This window comes from Fukomys damarensis, unplaced genomic scaffold (assembly GCF_012274545.1).
Source record: "Fukomys damarensis isolate Sample0158 unplaced genomic scaffold, DMR_v1.0_HiC HiC_scaffold_24, whole genome shotgun sequence".
Lineage (NCBI taxonomy): Eukaryota > Metazoa > Chordata > Mammalia > Rodentia > Bathyergidae > Fukomys > Fukomys damarensis.
The window spans coordinates 72,269,569-72,296,441 of NW_022900936.1; the positions used below are offsets into that span (position 1 = coordinate 72,269,569).

Genomic DNA, 26,873 nt, shown 5'->3' on the forward strand with positions numbered 1-26,873 from the left:
CAGACTGAAATCTACATTTCTAACCTTTAAACTAGATGCTTGGATGTCAAAGACCATTGTAACTATTTATGTAATTTATCACCATTGTACCAAGGAAGAAACTAAGGTTTAGAAAGGTTAAATAAATTTATGATTATAGCACATAAGCAGTTAACCCAGGATTCGGACCTGGGGCTTTCTTACTTCTGAGGCCCCATCTGCCACACCAATGTCTTCTGTGCACCCTCTGCATACAGGGACGATACTGCTGCTGGGTGTCACCGTGCACACCTGTGTTCCCAGAACTCAGGAGGCTGAGGTGGGAGGATCACTTTGAGGCCAGCCTGGACTACGTAGCAAGATTGTGTCCAAAAAACAAACCAACAAAAAAGACAAAAAGAAAAAGAGCAATACTGAGAATGTGTTTGAAGAGTGGTGGCCAATTTAACTTCACAGGTATTTTTGAGGATTTCCATCAAAAAATTCATTTGATCTATAAATCCATAGCAATTAGAGTAGCTTTTAAGAGTAATATAAAGGGCAAGTGGAAGGAAAGGATATTTAACAAATCTACATGCCTGGTAAAAATTTTCGTAATAAATGTTTGAGTATTGAAATGGTTATTTTTATTTATTTTGTGTTTTGTTTTGTTTTGTTTTTGGTACCGGGGATCGAACTCGGGTCCTTCCGCTTGTGAGGCAGGCCACCGAACCACTGAGCTAAATCCCCATCCCAGGTTATTTTTATTTTTAAAGAAATTCTCCTTTTGTATTGTTTGTTAAAGCCAATATTGAGATAGGGAAGCTTCCTTCATGTACAATATTTATTCAAGATCTGAGAATCTGAGGACAAGCAGTTGATCTTTTTGAAACAGGAACACTCTCCTCTCAAAACTCTTCAGCTGGATCTAAGAGAAGTGGAGATTAGTCACACAGATAGAATACTGTCTTACTCACAAACTAGAGGATGGGTTTATTTATAACATCAGAGCAGCAGTCGGCAACCTGCCCCTTGTTTTTGTGTAACCCGTGAGCTAAGAATAAATTCCATAATTTTAAATGACTTGTAAAACTAAAAAAGAACAATATTTTATGATGTGAAAATATGAGGTAAAAATATATGAAGTTCAGATTTCTCTATCCATAAAACATTGCACTGGAACAAAGTCCACACTCATTAGTTTACTGACCTGGATGATTTGGCAGAGGGTGTAGGCCCTGCGAAGCTACAATAGTTGCTGTCTAGCCCTGTTTTGCCAACCCTTGCCCCAGAGTGAGTGGGTAAAGGTGCAGATTTTGTGTCCATTTCATGAGAAGAGACAAACTCCAAAGAGTGATTTAAGTAACCGTTGCTTTTTATCAAAGAGAAAGGAGACTAAGAAGAGGTTTCTGTGATTCTCTTACATGACAGAAAAATATGAGAATGTAACAATAATAATTTATATAATTACACTTACCTTAGGGCAACCTTTTCTAAATATTTCTGCATATGCCACTTACACAAAAAGAATTCTTGATTAAACATATCAGCAATCCCAATTAAAATCCGCTGAAAACTCTCTCATGACTAAAAAACATGGACATAAGGCCTGTTTCGAATTCTATAGCTCTGTCCTGCCTGTGCTCTATATTTGCTTTGTTTTCATGCTATTTTATAGGGACACTGCTGTAGCAACCTCTGACCTCCCTCCTGTACAATGTGTGAACCCCTGGTCACCGAACCAGAGGCCCCGCTTCACGCTGGTGAGGCCAATCTCAGGCTGCCCCTGAACGAGTAACAGTAGTAAGGGGTGGGGAGTCAGTCCCACTGTGACTGCAGCAGCAGAGGGCAGGTTGGACACTTAGGAAACCCAATACCATCCTCTCTGAAGGTGTTTATAAGATATTGTTTGACAGTTTGCAATATCTAAAACTTGGAAACAGCCCAATTGTCCATCAACTGGAGACTGAATAAAGAATATGTGGGTTTTTGTTTAATAAAATGGAGTGCTACTCAGCCATAAAGAATGAGAAATCAGAGACATGTATAGCTAAATGGATGCACAATGAGGCGATTCTCTTAAGTGAAATAAATAGGATACACATGTGTAAATACCAAATAGTTTCTCTGGTAAAAGAAACTGAAAGTGTAAATAAGAATCAAAGTGTATAATAGATAATGTGAAATAGGCAGAAAAAGTGCAAAGGGGAAGTGGGAGGGATAGGGGAAAGGAAAGAAAGGAATGGAAATAATATGAGAAAATGAAAAAATGGAAACAAAGTCATTACAAATAGAGAGGGGTGGAGGGGTTGAAGGAAGGGCAGGGGAATGGGGAAAATAAGATATATTATGTAAAGGTACAAATCTTCAAGGATGACTGTCACTATATTGTATGCCTAAAATGTACCAATAAAAATATTTTTTAAAAAGATATTACATGTCAGTGGTTGTGCACACCTATAATCCCTGCACTCTAGGAGGCTGAGGCAGGAGGATTGCAAGTTCAAACCCAACCTGAATAATTTAGCAATTTAATGAGTCCTTCTGAATAACTTAGCAATTTAATGAGTCCTTGGACAGAGAGAGAGAGAGAGAGAGAGAGAGAGAGAGAGGGAGAGAGGGAGAGAGAGATGAGAAGTCTGGAGATATAGCTTAATGTGAAGGCCCTCAGTTCAAACCCTGGTACTGCAACCAGAGAGAACTGAGCCATTAATGCCAGAAAATCCAGCACACAGGGTAGGAGAGGTTGAAATGCACAGCTTCTGAGATTGGCTAGTTGTTATAATTCCACTGACTGCAGCACAGTGCTCCACAAGTTTTAGAGTCATCACTACACAAACATTCCTGTCATGCATAACACTTGTTCCTAAAATAAGCTTTAATCCAATACTCAAAAATGTCATTTATCATGAGATTTTAATTCTTTACAGGATTTCAAAAGTTTAGAAAATGTCTACCCTTCATAGCAGACAAATTTTGTGTTCGTGTTATTGAAACTTCACCTGCCCTTCTTTCTTAAATCCCAGCACTAACTTTTCTGCCCTCAACATTTATCCTCGCTGAATGTATCTTTACAGCCAAGTAGGAGCTTAGAAAGGAGGCAGAGACTGGAAATCTCACATGAAGGTTTCCAGCTCTAAGAACATCCTGTAAGTCAAAGCAGCTAATTAACTTTCTTGAAACCTCCCAATTCTATTGTCCTCAGGAAGGCAAAGATGGCACCACCAGCTTGGAGAGACTTTTAATTAGATGAGTGCTTTTTAAAGCAAGAAGCAGTTCAGTTCTGCCACTATGAAATATACAAGCTGAACAAGGAGGGAGGACAGAGAAACCGGATGGCTTTGGTACATTTTCTAGGTTTAGGATGATTTAGTTGGAAGTTTCAAATACCATGAATTCTTGGGTCAGCAGACATTTGCCTGTGCTTTCCAAAGCCCAGTAGAAATAATCTTTATATTATCTACTACTTTGAATTATTTGTCCAATATCAAAGTTTAAGCAGAATTTTAGTGGACCTTTCCCCAGTCATCCAGTTTCCAGGATATATACTACCTGGCCCTGGTCAGGTTGTTATAATACACGGATGCATTCTTGGAGAGGTTATATGTATGATTTGGGGTAAGATTACATCCAGAGAGACTATTACTGAAGTCCTTTTGCCCTCTACTTGTAGGTTAGCTTTATTTGTTAACCAGATGGCTTTTCATCTAAGGAAAGAAGACTTTCCAATCCTAGAGAAATCTTCACTGCTGTTTAGGCATACTTTGGTAGCAGTTAATAATTTGCTGTTTACACATCAAAGATATTTTCAGATGCAAAAGTAACTGTTTTAAACTGCTCTGTTTAGAATGAATAATATTTATTTTAAGTACATCTTAGCACTAATGCTGCTTATTTCAATTAAAGAGATTTTTCTTTCTTAGATGAAAACTGCTTGTTTCCTTACCCTCAGGAGTGTTTCATGGCATCTCCGTTAATTTGTGAGTGACCAGAAATGCAAATAGGTCCTCGGGATCAACTAAGCATGAGGAAGATCCAGAAACACTGGATGGAGTGCAAGACCGAGGTAAAAGAAAAATACCAACATAACTTGAATTTACTGAATAAAATTAAAAAAACGAGAGAATTAGCAGAAATGATTGATGTAGTCCTCCTAGCTGAAGAGGAGAAATTCCCTTGCCACAGACTGATCCTGGCTGTGTTTAGTTCTTATTTCAAAGCCATGTTCAGCGGTGGATTGCTTCAGTGCACTCAGAGGGAAGACATACTCTATGACATCACAATACAGCGTGTCAGTGACATCACATTACATGTGCAGCGCAGCTATGGACAGCAAGAAAGCAAATGTGCAGGCTGTATCTATGGCCACCTATTTTATGCAAATGGAAGAAGTCTTTGGTGTGCATCAATACACGATGGACCACAGGGATTCCTCCAGCCCTGTAGAGTCTATTATTGTGCAAAGCGGATTGGAGTTGAGGATTGTCCGATCAATCAACGAAGTATTTATCTGGGCTAGTTGTTATAACTTTACCGAGGTTACCGAGGTGAGCTTACATGAAGAAATACTAGACGTGGGAGTGCACCAATTTCTGACATTTATTAAACCAGATGATCTAAACGTACCCAGAGAGGAGAGCATTCTGGACTTGGTCGTGAGATGGATAAATCACAATCAAGAATTGTGCACAGAGCATCTGGTTGAGCTTTTGAAGCAAGTCAGATTGGAACTTATAAATCCTTCTTTTTTGAGACAGGCTCTCAGAAGGAATACAGTGCTGCCGTGATGCGGGCTGTATTGATTTCATTCAGAATGCGTTCAAAGCCATCAAGACACCCCAGCAGCACTCTCTGAATCTTCGCTATGATTTGGAGACCACCAGCCTTCTGCTCTGCATTGGCAACAACTCCTCAGGAATCAGGTGAAAACGCAGAAACTCTGGGGATGCAAGTTTTTGTTATGATCCTGCTTTACTGCATCTCGTCTCCCGTGTATGGGGAGGGTTTAGGGACCATGTGTACCGGCGTTGTCATGGAAAATAACACTATCATTGTGGCTGGGGAAGCAAGTGCCTCCAGACTCTGTAGACAAAAGAACAAGAATGTCGAAATCTAAAGGTTTATATATAGCGGAAAATTGTTTTTATCTTGCTTTGCAATGGCAAGTACTATTTGAGCGGTCATATCTTAAATTACACGTATTCAAAATTACCTTGCAAATCTTTTATAAAGAATAGCACCCACAACAGCGCTTTATGTATGCTTATGTATAAAACCGTAAGTATAAATAGAGCATAAATGTAACATTCATAATTGCTCACATTTTAAAATTTCCTTTTCTGTTCCTTTGTTAAATTTGCCTAAGTTAAATGTATGTATGCTATTATTCAATTGGATTTTCCACTCTTACCTTTCATTATTTATTCCTATGATAAGGCATAATATATTGCTTTGTTTTTAATGATCTTGATATGACTTTGTTTTTTCTAGTTTTTGTTGTTGTTTTGTTTTTTGGTACTGGGGCTTGATTGATATAACTTTTAACACTGAGAAAAGTTTATTAACCCAGACTGTTTTTGAATGGATTTTTAAAATTTATAATTCAGAGGCTGGGGATTTAGCTCAGTGGTGCTGCCACCTGCCTCACAAGCACAAGGTCCTGAGTTTGATCCCTGGTACCACACACACAAAAAATGTACAATCCAGAATAGCAATTTTTTTCTTAGCTAGAATGTTTGCATGCTCTGACTTTAATTTGTGAATCCTTCCTAAACCTCCGGTATGGAAAAACTTCCATAGCTTAAGAATGTCTTAATCCTAGGATTTGTGTGAGAGATGCAAGAGTGCATGCTGATCAGTAGTGTATCATCTGGGTCTCATTTGTGAGAACACATACAGTTATCATTTATTCAGCAGGTAATCATGAACAGTGCTTAGATCTAACTGGAGGAATATAAAATGTACACATAGAATAAGTAATAGGTGGTAAAACTTTCCTTTATACTCTCCCCTCTCAGTACCTCATCAGAGTTTTTTCAGACTGTTCAGTCAGAAAGGCATTCTTTGTGACAGTCAAGACGAACAAAGAAAGGATTTAAAGTCCTACTGCTTCTCTATCATGGCTGGTCATTATAGTATCCATTCTTAAGTACAGTCCCATCCCTTCTCTGAATTCGTACTCCAAGGGCGTGTCTCCCTCCCCTCTCTGAGAGCCCTGGGTAAGTGGTCTGGACCCACACCAAGATGGCGACACACATCACCGAGCTGAAGGAACAGCTTTGCTCAGGATTCTCAGGTGTGGACTACAGAGTCAGGGTGTCAGATCCTACGGAGGAGAAAGCTTTGGCTTTCCAGCATGGAAAGCCCTCAGACTCACCAGCATTTTCAAGAAAATATTCTTGATGACAGCCATTCCCACTGGGGTGAAATGGAATCTCAAAGTAGTTTTGATTTGTGGTTCCCTAATGGCCAAAGCTGTCGGACAATTTTTTATATATTTATTGACAATCTGTACCTGTACTCCCCCCTCCCCCGGAGGTTTATTTTGGATAAAATAGTTGAAGACATTATAACAATATATTGTACAAAAAGAATAGAAAATAATTTGAGAATATTGTAAGCACAGAGTCCTCCTAACACTTTTCTCCCAAGCCTGTAGGTCAGAGCTGGTAGCCTTCTGCATATGCTGAAAGGTGAAGATGTTTTCTTCATTTAAAAAATGGCAATTCATGCATGACAAACCAAAGCTTCCTCTTCCATAGTTCTTTCTCCATCAAAATCCCCATAGTCATACTAATAAATCTTTCAGTTTGAAATATGAATCAACTCTTTAAAATGCAGACATACTATCTAATCAAAATATTTGTAATATCATGCATGCCTCTATAGGGTTAATCACCATTTTCAGCAACAAACTCTATAGCTATTTGCATTGTTTTTTCAGTTAATAAATTATTCTAATTTTATGAAACCACACCAAATGAGCCAGTCTAGCCAAACCATGTCACTGAAAAAGACACTATCTTCTCTCTCTCTCTCTTTTTTTTTTTTACCAACTTTCCTCTTTCCAGAAAATAAGTGCTTGAGCTTCACATCAAACACATGTCTGTCTGCCTCCCTTTTCTTCCCCAAGATATTCATATTCTTCTGAGCAGTCTTCATCACAGTCTTGGCTTTCTTCACTATCTTTACATCCAGGAAGACCAGGAACATCACGGCGAATTCAAGGGCAACTCCCACTCCAGGCTACGGAAGTGGGTGGAACAGATTCTTCCTGCTTTCTTTTGCTAGTGACACTCCAAGACCTTGCCTGGACTGCATAGTGGGTGGGCATTGCCTTTTGTACTTGTACTTTTGAGACGTGTCTATTCAGTTCATTTGCCCATGTTTTGATTGGATTATTTGATACTGGGTGTTAATTTTGTTTTAGTTCTTTACGTATTCTGGGGATTAATCCTCTATCAGAAGAACAGCTAGCAAATATTTTCTCCCTTTCTGCAGGCTGGCTCTTCACTATGTTAATTGCTTCCTTTGCTGCACAGAAGGTAATAATGTTGTTTTTAATTTGTTGATTCTTGATATTTCCTGTGCTGTTAGAATCACAGTCAGGAAGTCTTAGCCTGTGCCTATGGCTCTTTCTTCTGTTTTCTTCCAATGTTTCAAAGTTTCTGGTTTTATATCTGGGTCACTGATCCATTTTGATTTTATTTTAGTACAGGATGACAGATATGGATCTACTTTCAATTTTCTGCATGTGGAGACCCAGTTTTCCCAGCACCATTTGTTAAAGAGGCTATCTTTTCTTCAGCAAGTTTTTCAACCCTTTGTCAAAAATTAGATGGCTACAGGTACATGGGTTTTGTCTTCTACTCTATTTCACTGTCTACTGCCTATTTTTATGCCTTAAATGTTGTTTTTGTTACTATAGTTTCATAGTATAATTTGAAATCTGATATAGTGATGCCTCTAGCATTGCTCTTTCTGTTCAGGATGATTTGGCTATTCTGGGTCTTTTTTGCTTCTGTATGGATTGTGGGATGGATTTTTCTAGTTCTGTCAGGCAGGTTGTTGGTACTTGACTAGATTTTGCACTGAATCAGTAGATCACTTTTGGTAACATGGCCATATTCACAATATTAATTCTCCTAAACCATGAACAAGAAAGGCTTTTCCATTTTCTAAAATTTGTTTCTATCTTTTTCTTCAGTATCTCATAATTTTCATTGTAGTGGTCTCTAACCTCCTTGGTTAGGTTGATTCTTAATATACTCCTAAGTGAAATAAATAAGTCCCACATGTGTAAATACCAAATAGTTTCCCTGGTGTGAATATTCTGCAACAATGCATAAGATTCTAATAAGATTACTGACATTTAGAAATGGGAGGAAAGGAGCTAAAGGTGTAGGGAAGGTGTGATACGTAGGGGAAGAACAAAAAGGGAAAAGAAAAAAATGTGAGAGAATGAAAAGATGAAAATAAAGTGTTTGTAGATGGGGAGGGGAGGAGGGGGTGAAGGGAGGGCAGAGGTAAGGGGAAAAAAATGAGAATCAAGACTTGCCATGTAAAGGTACATGATCCCAACAATGAATGTAACTGTACTGTATCCCTAAATGTACCAATAAACTCAATTAAAAAAAAAAAAAGATTCAATTTTTGGACACTACTGTGAATGGAATGATTTTCCTAACTTCTGTCTTGGTGGCTTCATTATTGGTGTATGGGAATGCTATTGATTGTTGTGTATTGATTTGTATTCTACCTTGCATACTTATGTAGGCACCTTCTAGGTTATGGAACCAGGAAAGAAGAGCTCTTGCTGCGTGACCTCTCTTTCTTCCACAAACTGCAGCAAACTTTCTCACCTCAGCCTTTAAACAAGACTTCTTGCTTTATCAAAGGTTCCAGTTCCCTCTGGCTCTTAAAAGACTCCTCTCTTTCCTGCTTTGCTTGCTCTCTTTTTTAAAAAAAATTTAATTTATTGGTACATTCTAGGTATACAGTACAGTTACATTCATTACTGGGATCTTGTACCTTTACATGCCAGGTCATGGTTCTCATTTTTTTTCCTCTTGTCCCCACCCTCCCTTCCCCCTCCCCTCCCCTCCCCCCTTCAAACACTTTAAATCCATTTTCTCATATTTTTTTCCTTTTCCCTTATTCCCCCTTCCCTATCCTTTTCACTGTTCCTATACCTTTGGTCCTTTTCTTCCTATTTGCTAATTTCCCATTAGGATCTTGAGTACTATTTTAGCTTTTCACAACAGAGATACTATTTGGTATTTGCATATGTGTGCCTTATTTATTTCACTTAGAAGCACTTTAAATCCATTTTCTCATATTTTTTTCCTTTTCCCTTATTCCCCCTTCCCTATCCTTTTCACTGTTCCTATACCTTTGGTCCTTTTCTTCCTATTTGCTAATTTCCCATTAGGATCTTGAGTACTATTTTAGCTTTTCACAACAGAGATACTATTTGGTATTTGCATATGTGTGCCTTATTTATTTCACTTAGAAGTATATCCTCAACTGATGGTTTCTTTTGCAAGCACAAGCTTTTTAATAAGATGAAATCCCAGTGGTTGATTCTTTCTGCTAGTTCCTGTGCTCCTGAGGATTTGTTCATAAAGTCTTTTCCTATGCCAATGTCTTCCAGAGTTCTGCCTAACTTATCTTCCAGCAAGTTTAGTGTTTTTGTTTCTATGTTTAGATCTTTAATCCACTTGGATTTTAATTTAGTGCATGGTGACAGATAAGGGTCTAATTTTAATCTTTTGCAGGTTGAGATCCAGTTTTTCCAACACCATTTATTAAAGAGGCTATCTTTCCTCCAGTGGGGACTGGCAGCTTCTTTGTCAAAGATGAGGTAGCTGAGTGCATCTGGAGTTGTTTTTGTGCCTTCCAATCTGTTCCACTGATCCTCAGGTCTGCTTCTTTGCCAGTACCATGCTGTTTTTATCACAGTGGCTTTGTAGTACAGTTTCAAATTGGGAATTGTTATACCTGCTGTCATGTGTCTGTTGCCTAGGAAGGCTTTTGCTATTCTAGGTCTCCTATGATTCCAAATGAATTTTTGGATTCTTCTTTCTAGTTCTGTGAAGTATAGTGTTGTGATTTCAATTGGTATTGCATTGAATCTGTATAGCAGTTTTGGTAGTATGGCAATTTTCACTAAGTTGATTCTTCCTACCCAGGAGCAGGGGACATCTTTCCATTTTGTTAAATCCTCCTTGATCTCTTTTTTCAGAGTGCTGTAGTTTTCAGTGTAGAGGTCTTTTGCTTCTTTTCTTAGGTTGATTCCCAGATACTTCATTTTTTGGGGTGCTATTGTGAAAGGAATTGTTTCCTAATTTCTTTGTCAGTGAGTCTGTTATTTGTGTACAAGAAGGCTATTGATTTTTGGGTGTTGACCTTGTATCCAGCTACTCTGCCAAAAGTGTCAATTAAGTTGAGAAGTCTTTTGGTGGAGTTTTTTGGGTCTTCAATGTAGAGTATCATATCATCAGCAAATAAGGACAGTTTAACTTCTTCCTTTCCTATCTTTATTGCTTTAATTTCTTTCTCTTGTCTAATTGCTATGGCTAATGTTTCCAGAACTATATCGAAGAGGAGTGGTGATAGTGGGCATCCTTGTCTTGTTCCTGATTTTAACATGAAGGTTTTCAGTTTTTGGCCATTTAATATGATGTTGGCTGTTGGTTTTTCATAGATAGCCTTTATTAAGTTGAGACATAGACCATCTATTCCAATTTTTTGCAGAGTTTTTATCATGAATGGGTGTTGAATTTTGTCAAATGCTTTTACTGCATCTATCGAAAGGATCATTAACTTTGTTAATATAGTGTATTACATTAATTGATTTATGTATGTTGAACCATCCTTGCATCCCTGGAATAAATCCGACTTGGTCGGGATGAATGATCTTCTTGATGATCCTTTGTATTCTGTTTGCTAGTATCTTATTGAGGATTTTTGCATCTATATTCATTAAGGAGATTGGCCTGTCTTTTTTGTTACATCTTTCCCAGGTTTGGGAATCAAAGTGATATTTGCTTCCAGGAATGAATTTGGAAGTATTGCTTCTCTTTCAATTTTGTTGAAAAATCATGTGTCTGTTGCCTAGGAAGGCTTTTGCTATTCTAGGTCTCCTATGATTCCAAATGAATTTTTGGATTCTTCTTTCTAGTTCTGTGAAGTATAGTGTTGTGATTTCAATTGATATGGGCTTTCCTTTGTTGGTAAGTTTTTGGTAATTCATAAGTATCTAGAAATCTGTCCATTTCTTCTGTGTTTTCCATTTTATTAGAGTACAGGTTCTCATAGTATGTATTAATGATCCTCTGGATTTCTGTGGGATCTGTTGTGACTTTGCCTTTTTCATTCCTGATTGCATGGATCTGAGCCTTTTCTTTCCTTTTTTTGATAAGGTTTGCTAAGGGTTTATCAATTTTATTTAGTCTTTCAAAAAACCAACTCTTCAATGCATTTACTTTTTGTATCGTTTTCTTAGTTTCCCTTTCATTGATTTCTGCTCTAATCTTTATAATATCCTCTCTTGTTTGAGCTTTGGGTTTTTCTTGCTCTTGTTTTTCTAGGAGTCTAAGAGTCATTGTTAGGTTGTTTATTTGAGCTTGCTCTGTTTTCGTAATGTGGGCATTCAGTGCTATGAATTTTCCACATAGAACTGCTTTCATTGTGTCCCATAGATTCCTGTATGTTGTACTGGCGTTTTTGTTTATTTGTAAAAACTGTCTGATTTCTTCTTTGATTTCCTCTGTGATCCATTGATTGTTCAAGAGAGTATTGTTCAATTTCCATGTGTTTGTGAAGTTCCTATGGTTTCTTATGCTATTGATGTCCAGCTTTATTGCATTGTGATCTGATAATATACAGGGAATAACTTCAATTCTTTTGCATTTATTCAAACCTGTTTTGTGAGCTAGTATGTGATCTATCTTGGAGAATGACCCATGTGCAGCTGAAAAGAATGTATATTCTGATTTTGTGGGGTGAAACACTCTGTAGACATCTAATAAGTCCATGAGTTCAAAAGCTTGGTTCATTTCTAGTATTTCATTGTTGATTTTTTGCCTAGATGATCTGTCTATTTTTGATAGTGGGGTATTCAGATCCCCCACTACAATTGTATTAGTGGTTATTTGGTTTTTCATGTTACTTAATATTTGTTTTATATAGTTGGGGGCATTTATATTCAGTGCATATATGTTTATGATTGTCATTTCTTTCTCTTGAATTGTTCCCTTTTCAAGGATGTAGTGCCCTTCTTTGTCTCTCTTAATCAGTTTTGGTTTGAAATTTGCTTTGTCTGTGAATAAGATTGCTACCCCTGCTTTTTTCTGTGCTCCTGTCACGTGGAGAATTGTTTTCCATCCTTTCACTTTCAGTCTATGGGCTTCTTTTTGCACTAGGTGTGTTTCTTGTATACAACATATTGTTGGATTTTGCTTCTTAATCCATTTTGCCAATCTATTTCTCTTGATTGGTGAATTGAGGCCATTGACATTGATAGTTATAACTGATATGTACTGACTTATTATTGTCATGTTATTGTCCTTTTGTTGGCTCTTTATTTTTTGTCCTCTCTTTTTAGTTTCTAGCCTTGGCTATTTGATTTGCTCTGTTGGACCTCCTGGTGTTGTGATCTTCATTGTCTTTTTCTAGGATATTGTTTAAAATTCTTAGTAGTGCTGGTTTAGTATTCATGAAGTTTCTCAAGTGTTCTTTGTTGTGGAAGTATCTTATCTCTCCATCCATTTTGAAAGAGAGTTTTGCAGAATACATCAGTCTTGGTTGTAGGTTGTTTTCTTTCTTTTCTTTTCCAGCTTTAATTGAGTTTATTGGTACATTTTAGGGATACAGTACAGTTACATTCATTGTTGGGATCTTGTACCTCTACATAACAAGTCTTGATTCTCATTTTTCCCCTTACCCCTGCCCTCCCTTCACCCCCTCCTCCCCTCCCCATCTGCAAACACTTTATTTCCATCTTTTAATTATCTCACATTTTTTTCCCTTGTTACCCTTCCCCTGCCCATCCCACCTTCCCTACACCTTTAGCTCCTTTCTTCCCATTTCTAAATGTCAGTAATCTTATTAGAATCTTATGTATTATTGCAGATTATTCACACCAGAGAAATTATTCTGTATTTACACACGTGTGACTTATTTATTTCACTTAGGAGGTAGGTTGTTTTCTTTTAGGACTTGAAATAGCTCACTCCAGGCTCTCCTTGACCTGAGGGTTTGTGTTGAAAAGTCTGCTGTGATTCTGATGGGCTTTCCTTTGTATGTGATTTGTTTCTTTTCTCTTACTGCTTGTAGTATTTTGTTCTTCTATTGTGTTTCTGGGATCTTGATTATTATATGTCTAGGTGTAGATTTTTTTTGACCATGGCTAGTTGGTGTCTAATATGCCTCTCTTATCTGTATGTCTAATTCTTCCCCTCTGTTTGGGAAGATTTCAGTCATTACTTCTTTGAACAGCTTTTTTAAGTCATTTGCGTTTTCTCCTGGTACTTCATGGATTCCTATCAGTCTTATGTTATTCTTCTTTGCATCATCTAGGAGGTGTTGGATCAGTTTCTCATGTTCCCTGACTGTTTTTAAGAAACCTTTCTTTTCATGGTCACTGTCTGCTATCCTATCTTCTCTATCTGAGATTCTATCTTTGCAATCTTTTATTCTGTTACCTATGCTTTCAATAGAGTTTTTAATCTCCTGGATATCTGTTTGAATCTGTTTAATGGATTCCATTTCTTTCCTATGTTGGGTGTTCATTGTTTCCATTTCTTTCTTATTCTGGGCCTTCATGGTTTCTATTATATTCCTAAGCTCATCTATTTTTTTGTCAGTTTCTGTTCTGGATTCTCGAATTATTTCTTTCATTTTGCTTACCATCTCTACGGATAACTGGGAAATAATTTCTGTTTTGAATTTTTCTAGAGCTTCACTGATCAGTTTTTTTACTTCCTGTGCTGTGAGTTCTGATTGTCCTGGAGGTTCACTATCTGATTTTTCATCCTCCTTTGCCCTACTGTTCACCATTGGTGGACTGGAAGTCTGTCTTTGTGGCTTGCTTAAGTGTTTTCTTATCTTTATTTTTGCTATTGGGTTGACCTTGATTCAAACTCTGGGTCATTAAATCTTCCTGATATCGTTGCCTCCCAGCCTTTGATTCTCTAATGACTTATAGACATTCTCATTTTCATAACTGAGCAAACAACTCATCAAATCAATCCCTATCCTTTATCCCTATAGATACAATCAGAAACATAATAGGACCAATCACCACCCTTTATAGCTTGCCATACCTCTGCAGAGTGCATCTTAGGACTGCCTCAGTCAGAGGATTTAATAGTGGGGGGGGTGATCATGCTCAGCGGCAGTGCAGCTACCCTCCTGCCACTGTGTCTGAGCCAATCAGTGGTGCCCACTGGAAATGGCGTGGCTCCAGAGGAGGCCACGCAGGAGAGAGGGCTCTGAGTCCAAGCTGGGGTGAAGATGTAAAACTCACCCACCTGGCACTGAATTTTAGCCAATCAATCAGCACCCGCTGAAAACGGCACAGCTCCAGAGGAGGCTGTTTAGATCATGTCCCCCAAAGCCTTGAAGTCTGTGTGTTCAGAGGTTGCACTTTTGGAAGGTGATTGGAAGGTGCTAAACTCATCAGTGGGCCATAAGAGATAGATTCTGGGGATGTTACCTGAAGGGTATATTTATTCTCATATTCTCTCTCTCTCTCTCTCTCTCCCTCCCCCCTCCCTCTCTCTTTTTACCTCCCTCCCCACTCTCTCTCCCTTTTTCCCTTTCTCCCTTCCTCTTTCTTTCCTTTCTGACTGCATGGATTAGGCAGCTTTACTCTGCTGTGCCCCCTCCTGTCATGCCAATTCTGTCTTGGATCCTTGAAGCTAGCCAACCATGAACTCAACCATCTGATGCTGTAAGTCAAATAAACCTCTCCTCCTTTAACCGTTTACCAGTCCAATTATGTAAATACAGTATAACCAAAATTTGCATATTTTAAAATTAAATTTTATAAGATAATATAACAGGAAGTGTGGGGAAACTGAAACTCTCACCTAACAATAGTATGCGGAAAACTAGAAGTGGTTAAGAACAAGGAGTTAATCTATCAACTTGATGTCAATAGAAACCATTGTGACCAGATAGAGAGAGAGCATTCTGGCCCAAAGTGCATGCGAATGCCTTTTGATCTTTAGGAATTGTAAAATGTTATGGTATCTAATCATTCTCTTGTGGTGTCTTTCTGCAGATGTTTCTTCTGTAGATTTTGCTGATAATGTATGTATAAATAATCAGGTTTGCCTCAAATAAAGCAGAAAGTCTTTTGTCTCCACTCTGCCTAGAGTGTCTTTCCTTTTCAATCCTCACTCTTTCCTTCAGGTACTGTTTGACTAGTGGGAGCTGGTCCCCCACAAGGAAGTATAAAAATGACAAGCTTATCAAAATTTATTCAGTACAAGAACAGACAGGTTGAAGTGACCCCTGACCAAAGAACACTCAGGATAGTCAGTATCTAAACCAACACACTGCCCAGGTGACACTCAGGGTAAACTGTTAGGCAGGTTGGGTATTCTGTCATGGCAGTGGTAAAGCTGACTAGTACACTTGGTTTTCCTAAAACTTCCCTAATTTTAAAGCTGAAAGTTTCACATCCTGTGAAGCCTCCTGTTCTTGAACTGAATAGATTCCAGGTCTTAGTTACCCTAAAGGGCAAGGAGGTGGAGAGATGGCAGGGGATGAGGACGGAGTTAATGAGTACAGGTCCAAGGGTAGCGGAGAATCTTAAGCAGGATCGTAACTGGGTAATTTAATAGAACACCAGGGGTGAGCTGCAGCTGAAACCTGGGAACTACTCTGTCCTGTGAGTGAAGCAGTCTCTTCACTTCCCCACCAGTGTGCAGGGCACCTTTGAACTCATGGGAAGCCTGCAGATATGAATTGAGATACCTCCATGCATCTCCTGGTTGACACAGGGCCCAGAACACTGGAAGAAACTGGGAACCAAACCCACAACTTTCCTGCTGCTACTTGGTGCCACATCATCAGGCTTTGAGAAAAAGAAAAGGAAGAAAGCCTAAGCAAGGTCTTCCTTGACTCAACGTGCCTCCTTCAGCCACTGCCCTACTTCTCTGCTCTTTTTCTTGGGAAAACTGTTCTAGTAAGTTTTTATCCCAGCTTCACTAAATCTTCACTTCCCATTCTCTTTTGAAGCTTTGGAAATAAGTCTTCTGCACTGTGTTTTAGCCACTTTCTCATAACTGGAACAACATACTTGACACCCATAGCAGAAAGGAGAGGTTTGACGACATTTTCGGTAGTTTTGGTTCTTGTTTGGTAGACTCAAATGCAGAATCAGTATGGTAGAAGAGGCCAAGCCTCTGCAAAAACTGATAAGCCCCACATGGACTTGTCCTCTTGTCTTGCTGTCCCCCTGACCTCCGGTCCCACCAGCCTGCTCTTCCTGGGATGGCCGAGGGGTGCCTCTCCCTGGGACCTGCTTTTGGGACAACCTGGCTGTCTAGCTTCTTTCTGCTACAAGTCCTGCATGAGTATCAACTCTTCAAGGGGAGTTTTTCTCATCACCCAAATCAATGCTTCCCTGGTACCCTTCTTTGGTGGACTGATGGCCATCGGCATCTGCTCCCTGCCCTGTCCCATATCCCTGTCTTTTGCAGTGTCCCTTCTATCTCTTCTTTTGGGACCAGCAGCCTTCCTGGACCTGCTCCACCACAGAAGGCTATAGGAACAGCAGCACAGCCCCAGACTGGACTCCCTCTCTCGGCACCTGCTTCTACCATGAGAACAAGGCTGGGCCGGCCTTGAGAGACACTGCATAGGCCGGAAGGAGAACTTGGCTGTCCTCCCTGCAGTCATGCTAGGCCAGGTGGTGACCACAGACACACGACTGAGCATCACCACGGTCAGAAGAGGCCAGAACCACCCAGATGAGTGCAGTCCACCCTGCACACTCAGAACTGCCGGGCAGGGTGCCTGGGCACTGTTGGCTGCTGGCTGCTTGTCAGGCAGCAGTCACTAACTGATTCATCTGCCTGCACTGCCACCCTTCCCTGACATGCTTCTTTTCTTCTTTGCACAGCATTACTACTCCCTAAAGCACTATAAAATATTCGTGTCTGTTTATTGTTCATTGTCTCTTTCTCCTTCTCATCTACATTACATAGAACTGTACCTTCTCCAGGGAAGACACATGTGTTTTGTTCACAGATGCACCCCATGTGGTCAGGACAGTATATGAATGGCATATAGTACACACTCAGTGAAAGAATTTTTGAGACAGCTCTCCCTGGGTTTCCCAGACTGGTATCAAACTCCTGGGTTCAAGTGCTTTTCTCCCCTCAGCTTCCTGAATAGCTGGGATGACAGGTGTACAGGTGTACTGTGCCCTCCTAAATTACAATTAGGTTATAGTTTATACATGAGTGGGTGATTTTGCTTTCTTTGCATGCTAGGGGTAGAACCCAAGGCCTCATGCATTCTAGGCAAGCACTGCATCACCGACCCACATCCCTAATCCCTAGAAATAAATAATTTAAAATTTAATTTTATAAAGCTCTAACCTTGTTTTACTGACGAGAAAGCTAAACTCAGAGAATTTAAGTTACCAGATCAAAGTTGCAGAGCAGGCAGGTGGTAGAGCTGGGATTAAAGTGTAGACCTCTGAATTCAAAGCACAGGATGGGGCCAGGGATTTAGCTCAGCGATTCTGCCTCGCAAGTGCAAGGTTCCAAGGATGACGTTTAGTGCCCTGTCCTGGTGCCCAGCAGTTCCCATCCACAGCCCAGAGCAAAGGTACTTAACCTCTTCAAGGAGCACAGAAAGAGGCAAGAATCAGACAGAGACAGAGGGAGCCAGGGAAGCAGTTAGACTTTGAAGCATGTGTAGAGTTTTAAGAGGGATAAGCAGGGAGATTGAGACGTAGCTGTTGTTTATTTAGAACACTCCCTAATTGATCGGCAAACTTATTCCTAAAGGAGAAACAGCAATTAAAACCACATCTTCTAACACAAAAGGCCCCATGTATGGAAGACACCATGGCTCTGACTATAAGATAAAAGAGGAAGTGGTCCATCTGCTGACAGCATCCACAGAGGAACAAAGGACAGGGCAGTGGCACCACTAGAGAATCAACCCATCACGTCTGTTTCCCAATGTCCCCAGTCTGCAAGCCCCAGACTGAGCAGAATATGCCAGAGAATTGTTTTTATACAGATTAGAAATAAAAACCTCCTGCTCTTGCTTAGCCTCCCTCCCTCCCTCCCTCCTGTGCCCCACTCTACCTCAGAGGTCACAGTTTCCCCTAAATCTGGACCCAAATCTCTCCCCGGCCCTCCCTTCCACTGCCCACCTGTTTCATCTTCAATGAGCTTGGAGTCATTTTTTAAATAGCTGCATAGGTTCTACCGGGTCCTTTGCTCCTTTCTGACCCTGCTGACACCAGGGTAAGTCCAGCTCACACTGTAACACAGCCCCTGCCACACCCAGGTGTTCTCCTTAGCCTCTCCCCACACCAGGATGTCCGGCTCCCACCCAGTGCTTGAGCCAGTGAGCTCTCTCCACACCTCTGTGTCCTCTGGACAGTGAGAGGGATGGTACCTGTCACCCACAGTGGTTCTAAGAGCAAAGGGAAATAATGCCAGCGAGTGCGTGTGAGGGTCCCAGGCCCAGGAAGCCCCAGATGTGCCCGAGCCCATCTCCTGGTGGCTCCCTCCTCTGTATGTCAAGTCACTCCACATTAGGCATTTCAAGGAGGTATCACTGTCCCACACCCAGCCAAAACCAGTCTAACAGCCCAAGTGATAGCTGCCTCCCCAACTTTCTGGCCTCAGCTCCTGTCCCACTGCAACCTCCCTTGCAGCCACACAGCCTCCTCCTTGCTGTTTCTTGAGTGCCCACCCCAGGGCCTTTGTACTAGCTACTCCCACTACTCACTGTGTTCTTCCCAGACATCTACATGGCTCCCTTGTTCCTTCTTCAACTGCATGGCACAATGGACAAAGGGGACATAGGTGCCTTCATGGCAGTCACTGAGCCAATGCAATGTGTATCTCAACTCTGTACCCTTAGTACCTCTAGAACAGTTGACCACTGAGTGTGTGAAATACCAGCTGCACCACTGTGTGTTAATTTCTGGGTCATTTTAGTAGAGAGTGAAGGAGATAAAGAGAGAGGGGACACACCAGCTGCAACTCCAGCATTGCTACTTCACATTCTGGCCACCCCATGTACTGACCGCCCCCACAGGAGCTGCGGCACTGTGCAAAACTGTCAGGATGGAGCGGTGGGGTGGGCGTGGAGTGGTGGGAAGAGGGGGCCTCTTCTGACCAGGGCAGAAGGAAGGCAGGAATTTTCTTCCTTTCAGTGCCTACCCTATTCTTAGCACCCACGAGTGCCTGGCACATCACAGGTGACCAGCGATTATTTGGTCAGACAAATGGATGAGTATCCGCCCGCCCTCAACCCAGGCCTCAGTGCCTGTGAAAGCCACTGCCTAATGCACCAGGCTACCTGGAGGCCACAAGTCCTGTACCTGACACCAGGAGGGGGTGCTGGGAAGAGTCAAGTTGGGTTTAGCGGACCTGAACAGAACACAGAAGCACAGGCCTCAAGGACCCTGTCCACACCCAGGCCGTACCCACCCCAATGGTGGATTCTTCTCCCTCCACAGGTCTCAAAGGCACTGGCCAGACAAACCCATTATGAGGCCCTAGAAAACACCATCCTGGCTCCACACCACGTGGTTTTTCTATAAAATGGAATACTACTCAGCCATAAAGAATGAGAAAGTAGATTCATTCATAGGTAAATGGGTATATTTTGAGGATGTACTCCTAAGTGAAATAAATAAGTCACACATATGCAAATACTGAATAGTTTCTCTGGTGTGAAAAACTAAAATAGTACTCAAGATCCTAACGGGACAATTAGCAATGTGAAACAGGAGGAAAAGGACCAAAGGTGTAGGGACAGTGAGAAGGATAGGGAAAGGAGAAAAAGGGAAAAGGAAAAAAATATGAGAAAATGTAAAAAAGGAATTAAAGTGTTTGAAGGTGGGGAGGGAAAGAGGGGGTGAAGGGAGGGTGGGGACAAGGGGAAAATGAGAACCAAGACCTGTCATGTAAAAGTACAAGATCCCAGTAATGAATGTAACTGTGCCGTGTACCTAGAATGTGCCAATAAATTCAATTTAAATTTAAAAAAGAAAGAAAACACCATCCTGATGTTCGCTCTCTGGCCACGAGAGGGCGCGCTGGCTGCACGTAGCATTCCAAGGTGGCCAGGTTAGGGGAAAACGCATTCTACAGAAGTCAGGGCTCAGGCCTGTGTTCCTGCGATGTCTGAAGCTCAGAGCGAGACTTTAGAGAGCTGAAAAACACACGCGGCAAAGGTAAGCTCTGAGTCCTGTGATCTGAATTAGGACTCCATCTCGACCTGCCTGTGTGCCTTCGGACAAGCACTCTGCCTCAGTTTCCCTCTCTGGATAATAATAATGATGATAATGAGACCAGTCCGGCGTGTGGGGATTTTCCAAGGACCGAGTGAGTAACGAGGGCTGGGATGAAGGTCAGTCGAGGAGCGCTTGCTAAGTCTGCCTGAGGCCCTGGGCTTCCCCCTCACACTGGAAAAAAATGAAGAAAACCTGATTGGGCGCAGAAGCCTTAGAAATACGCCTACAGCTCGAGTTGCACACAATGGCTGCACTGCCTCCTCTTTCTCGCCATCCCCAAACATGATCTATAACAACTAGTGCTGAGACTCTATGTTAGTAATGCTTTTCTTCACAGTACCACAACCTCATGGAGGTAAGGGTGGGTTTTATACATTTTTAGGCTATTACGAAAAATGCTACACACCGGAATCTAGCAAGAGTTCCTCCTCATCAGCCCCTCCTGCCTCCTCTCACAGTGCCTGACACACAGAGGCCCTCACCCCTGACTCCCTGCTGGCTGCTTCCCAGATGCTATGTCAAGCCGGGCAGGTGCCCTGCAGCAGGGGACAGGTGTACATGAGACCCAGGCCCTGTGCTCCTGGGCCAGCGGCCTCCAAGGAGGGCTGACTGAATTTGGCAGTTTCCCCAGGGAAACAGAAAGACTGAGGGGATGATGGAGGCCTCCTGCCTGGCAATTTGAGATTTCTTGGAAGAAGTGCTTGTACTGAGACTGGAAGGAGGCACAGGTGCCAGTGAGGTGAGAAGGGAAAGAAGGGATCCCAGGCAAAGGTCGTGGCAGATGCAAAGGCCCTGGGGTACAAGAGTATGTGGCTGTGTTCAGAAGGATCAAAGGGACTGGCTGCATATTGACCCTGATAGTCACAGCTGAAAGAGATTTATTCCACAGAGACATCGTCTTCCAGGCTATGGTATGAACTGGGGGCAGAGGCTGACATGGTCACCCTGTCAGTCCCTCCCTGACCTCCTGGTGAGGTCTCTGCATGGCCAGGCTGCTATAACAAGAGCACCATCAGCTGGGTGGCACGGGCAGCACGAGCTTTTCCTTCCGTGCCGAGGTCAGGGTGTCAAGACCAAGGTACCAACAGACTGGCGAGCGAGGGCTGCCTCAGACTTGGAGCAGGCATCTCCTGCAAGCTCCCCTGGTGGCAGGGCCTGGCTGACCCTGCAGTGTCCTGCCATTCATGAGGGCAAAGTCACTGTGGCCTTGTCATTCACAAAAGCCCCACATCCTAGTACATCTGTGTCAGGGATGGGTCTCACTGTTCAGGCCACAGGAGCCTTCATGGTGGTCCCTCTGTGGTCAGTATTTGGAGATATTGGGGACTCTGCCCAGCTCGGGAGGGACAGGAAGACAGGCTGGCATCACTGAGAGGCATCTGCCATCACTTGAGCATCTTGGAACAGGGGCAGGAAGGGAGGCGAGATCTCCGGCAGGACCTCAGGGCAGGTGTTAGTGTGGGCAGAAGGGTGATGCTCAGGCTGGCTTTCTCAAACCTCAGTCTTTTTTTTTTGAGACAGGGTCTCACTATGTAGTTGATGCTGACCTGGAACTCACTGTAGGCCAGGCTGGTCTCCAATTCACAGTGATCCTCCTGCCTCAGCCTCCCGAGTGCTGGGGTTGCAGGTGTGCACCACCACACCCATCAACCTGGTCTTGCTGGAGTCTGAGATGCTCCTGGGCCCTGCATCTCCCTCCAGGCTCCCTCTCACCTCAGAAACCTCCACACCCCGCCACGCCCAGCTCTCCTCCTGCCATCCTCGGCTCACCAAGCTCCTTTGCCAGTACCAGCCCAGGGACAGGGCCCACCTACCTTGGATCGGTCTCCCTCAGTGTGGGGCCCCAGCAGTCCTGTCCCCAGCTGTCCAGTTCCCACTGGCTGTCCAGTCTCCACTTACCTATGACCCAGGGAAGCCCAGCCTCCCCTCCGTGACTCTCCCTTCTGACCAGATTCTCCCCAACACAGGAACCCCTTTCATTTAATGCCGTGATTTTCCTAGATTCCACTCATCAAAATTAGCAATCAGACATCTAGGTGTGCTAGATGGACCTGTGAGTTCTGGAAGCCAGGCCGTGGTCCCAGTGCTCTCCGCGGTGCTGTCAAGCACGTGGTGAATGCTGATTTAAAAGCGATTAATTAATAAATGTTACAGTGCGTGCTCCTCGGTGGCCAGGAGTAGCACTCTAGGTTCCTGCCCTCAGACATCTAGTACCAATAACCCCATCCTCTGGATGGTACTGCCTTTATCATCGTCTTCTTCATCGTTGTATTTTAGCGGGGAAGCTACCCCTGTCCTATTGAAAACACGGCACCCAGTGCAGCGTCCCTTCGCCCGCTTGCTGTCTGAAGGGCGCTGGTCATTGTCCAGTCCACACCCACACCCACGTGCAGCAGTCTTCAGCCTAGAGTGCAGGCCCCGGGATGCCTTGGTCACTGCCCTTGTCCCCAGCATCTGGCACCTGGCAGTGCTTGCCTGAGGCTTGGCAGACAGTGCTCCCTTCTGGACTCCACACACCTCTGTGATGCACAGGAACCAAAGTCCACCTGGCAGCAAGGGGACACCTGACTCCTAGTCACCCAGACATGGAGGAGCGGGAGTCTTGCTCCCCATTCGGAGCTTTCTTGAGGATCTGGACTCACCCGTCTTCCACATCAGGCAGGTTTCCTTCTTCCACCCCCAATTCCTGGGGCTTCACTATGTTTGGTCAGATCTCAAATGTCCCCCAAAAGCCTCAGGTTTGGAGGGCCCTGACTGAAGGTGTGGGTCACAGGCGTGACTTGTCCCTGGCTCCTCCCTTCTCTCTGCTTCCCAGATGCCGCTGATTGAACAGCTTTCCTCTACCACACGCTCCACCGTGTCCTTTTTGCCCCAGAGCCAGGCAACCACAGACTGAAACTCTAAGCCGCCGTAAACCTCTTCTCTCTCAAGTCATGTCAGGTACTTTGTCCCAGGGGTGAGAATATGACTAAGGTACTCAGAGCAAACACAAGACGGGCCAGTAGGGAAGACCCACACTGTACTCCCCAATCCCTCAAGCCCTCCTCCACCCCACCCAACATAAGAGGAGATGGAGGGCCAGTTTGCACACTTTGGACCAACGTCTCTCAAGACCTGGAAACATTCTTCCCTTCCCTGGGCCTTCATTTGCACACTGAAAAGCAAGACTTAGGTGAGTGTCTTGCTCAGTTTCCTCCTATATTTTCTCTGTTCATCCTTCAAGTCCTTTTTGTTTGTTTTTTCAACTTCAGAGCAGTAATTTCTGCATGGCGACATCCCAGTGGTGTACACCACGCCTTGAGCACGTGGACAGTTCCCTTCTGAGTAGACTTTCTGGGAGGGCTGACACAACGTGGAAGACCCAGACTTAGCCAGGCGATGAGAGCCAGAGGACAGAGTGATGCCCGCAAACACCAGAATGGCCATGTGTAAGCCAGAATGCTTTCCAAGGAATACTTCTAAAACTCCCTATCAAGCCATGGGCTGGCAATGAAGTAGAGGATAGGAGCAGATAGGAAGCAAAGGACAGAGGACAGAGAGCCCAAAATCTGTCTCTGGGTGGGAGACTAAACAGTAAATCCGTCCAGTGAGCGGGAGCTGGAACGGGGCCAACTTAACACTTAAATAGATGGTCCCTCAAAAGAGGAAATGGTCAGACCACATCTACAGACATCCCCGAAGGTTCTTGCAAGTGGTAAGGTCCTCGCATCAGCGAGGATACCAGCAGAGAAGGCCAATTTAGAAAGCATGGGACAAGGATCAGGAGAGAGTTAGTCCAGAACGACTGCACCTCAGTTAATAAACACGGGGACTCATGCTCAAGCTCCAGTTGGGGGGATTAATGCAGTCCTCACTTTCTCATTCAACATGCTTTCCAGAGTGTTTACTACACACCTCTTTAGGCAGCATGACAACAGCACTCTGTACAAGTAGCCACCAGCAGTGAGTCCAGTAAAAGACTCACTGGGGAGGCCCAGAAATCTAGGAAGAGCAGCTGTAGCTCTGAAAGAAGAGCAGCTATCATAATGGAGGGGTAGTAAAAAGATTCCACCAAAAAAATTTTTTTTGGCACTTGGGATTGAACCCTCAGTCTCCACACTGAAATACACCCCCCAGCCCTTTATTTGAAATTTTTCCTCAGCCTCTGCTGGGATTATAGGCAGGCACCACAACATCTGGCAAGACTCAAGTTTTTCTAGTGCCTCTTCCTCCACTTAACAGTAAAGGTTAGAATTAGGAAGGTTGTATTCATGTAGTAGAAACGAACTTCTTTTTAAGACAAAATATTATTCCTGTCAAGATCTACTATGAGAGTAGAAGTTTCGGGGTGAGAAACTTTCATGAAAAGTAAGATGGCTTTACGTTCTCACATGTCCATGGCTTCCCATCTTCCTCTCCTTCCCCGAGTTGGGCATTTTTGTAAATTACACAGGGCCCTAGAGTTAGAACTCAGTGCAACTCACTCACAACCTCTCAGGGTAGACAGTGCAGGTGTAAGAAGGGAGAAGGACTGAACTGTTTCCCCTGAGAAGCCCTCTGTTGTCTCCACCCTGCCACCCAAGGGTGCTCCCAGGAGGATGCCTGTCACGCTGAGGGTTGGCTGAAATAGGAGGAGGAGACTTGCGAAGTCAAGACCACTGGGAAGTTTGCCATTGTTTTGTGGAAAACCCAACCCAACGTAACTGATTAGGAACACGTGTTGCTGCTTTCACTCACCACGATCGTATCCTTGAATCCTGGGAAATAGCTTAAGAATTCATACAACCCTAAACGATAAAAATAAGCATCAGCAGCAAACCAAAATTTTTGGAAAGTTTCTAAGAGAGAAGAAAAGGGGCTCAGAGGAAAGAGAACGAGAAGACAGGAAGCCACAATCTGAAGCATTTTTAGGTGGAGATTGTGACAGTGGTAGGAGCTGCGTCATGAAGCTCCAGTTCTCACATGGAGGGCAGGTGGGAGGGACTGAGCTCTGGTATGCGAGTGGCATCACCGGAGGACAGATTTAGCCCCTCCCCATCTGCTCTGCTTGGCTGGAGCAGCAGGGGGCAGCATTCCAACCGGAAACAGTGTGGTCCCCTGGTGGGGAGCCAGGGAAGATCCAACCCGCCTCAGGTCAGGGAGCCCTGTGCCCAGCAGATAAACTAGCAGCCGCCCCAGTGTTCTAGTCAGCTTTCCATCACTGTAACAAATAACTGAGGTGAGTCACCTGGAGACAAGGACGGGTTTGCTTTGGAACACAGTTTCAGAGGTTTCAGTCTGATTGATGCTGCTGCCTGTGGTAGCACAATGCACCATGGCCAGGTCCAAAAGGAACAGCCCAGGGCCCACAGTCCCCCACCCAGGACTACTGTGGTGACCTTAAGCCTCCCAGGAGGCCCCTCCTCCTAAATGTTCAGCCCCTCCTGGCCACAAGCTAGAAACCAAGTACTTATTACACTCGGACTTGGGCACAACTGAGAGATGAGCTACAGCACCCAGCTGACTACACAGCCTAGACTTCCTTCCCAGTCCCTGGCACAGACTGAGAGGAGCGGAGAGAGAGCGAACCTGGGGAGAGAAAGCGGCTCTCACATACCAGGGTGAGCAGCACATGGTCTCCACCCAGCCCACACAGGGAGCACCCACACCGCACTTCAGGACACAGCTACCTCCACACTGAGCAGAGGCAGGAAGGAGCACCTGCAGGAACAGAGGCACTAAAACAGACGGTGATGTGAAAATAGCATAATTCATGTCCTCAGAGAGACAGCCTTTTAATTAATCTTCAAGATAAGAACCAGCTGTTGTCACCACAAATAGAGGTCATCAACATTTCACAGCCAGATCATTTGAATTTAAAATTCAGGAGGAGGCTGAGTATCTGAAAAGACAGCGCTGAGATGAAATGCATAACCACAGAGCTGAGCTCAGGAGGTCCCTGACATATTAGAGAGAAAGAGATCAAAGAGAAAAAAATAAAAAATAACAGATAAGCAAGAGGAAACCCTGGACGTCCCAATAACTGTCGGACACAGTGATATCCAAGAAATACAATGCCAGCCACATGTGTCATTTTACATTTTCTGATAGCCACCTAAGAAAAACAAGACAGGTGGAATTAATTTTAATAATATATTTTAACACATTCTGTGCAAAATATTATCAGTTCATCATGTGATCAATAAAATGAAAGCACTGAGACATTGTCTATTCCTTTAACATCTTGGAAATACAGGGTACGTCCTATACTCATGTAGCCCGTCTCACTTAGACTGAGCCATCTCCAAGGCTCGCTAGGCACAGGTCTCTGGTGGCATCCAGGTGGGACAATGCAGCTGTCACTTTTTTTTCTGTACTAGTCTTTGAACCCAGGGCCTTCATACTAAGCTATATCCACATCCTTTTTTTTTTTTTTTTTTTTTTCCAGGGT

General features: G+C 43.2%; 1 pseudogene; it reads left to right on the forward strand.

The window, feature by feature from the left end:
* The first annotated feature begins 374 nt into the window (after window positions 1–374).
* On the forward strand, window positions 375–14,862 carry LOC104858915 (annotated as a pseudogene).
* Window positions 14,863–26,873: the final 12,011 nt, after the last annotated feature.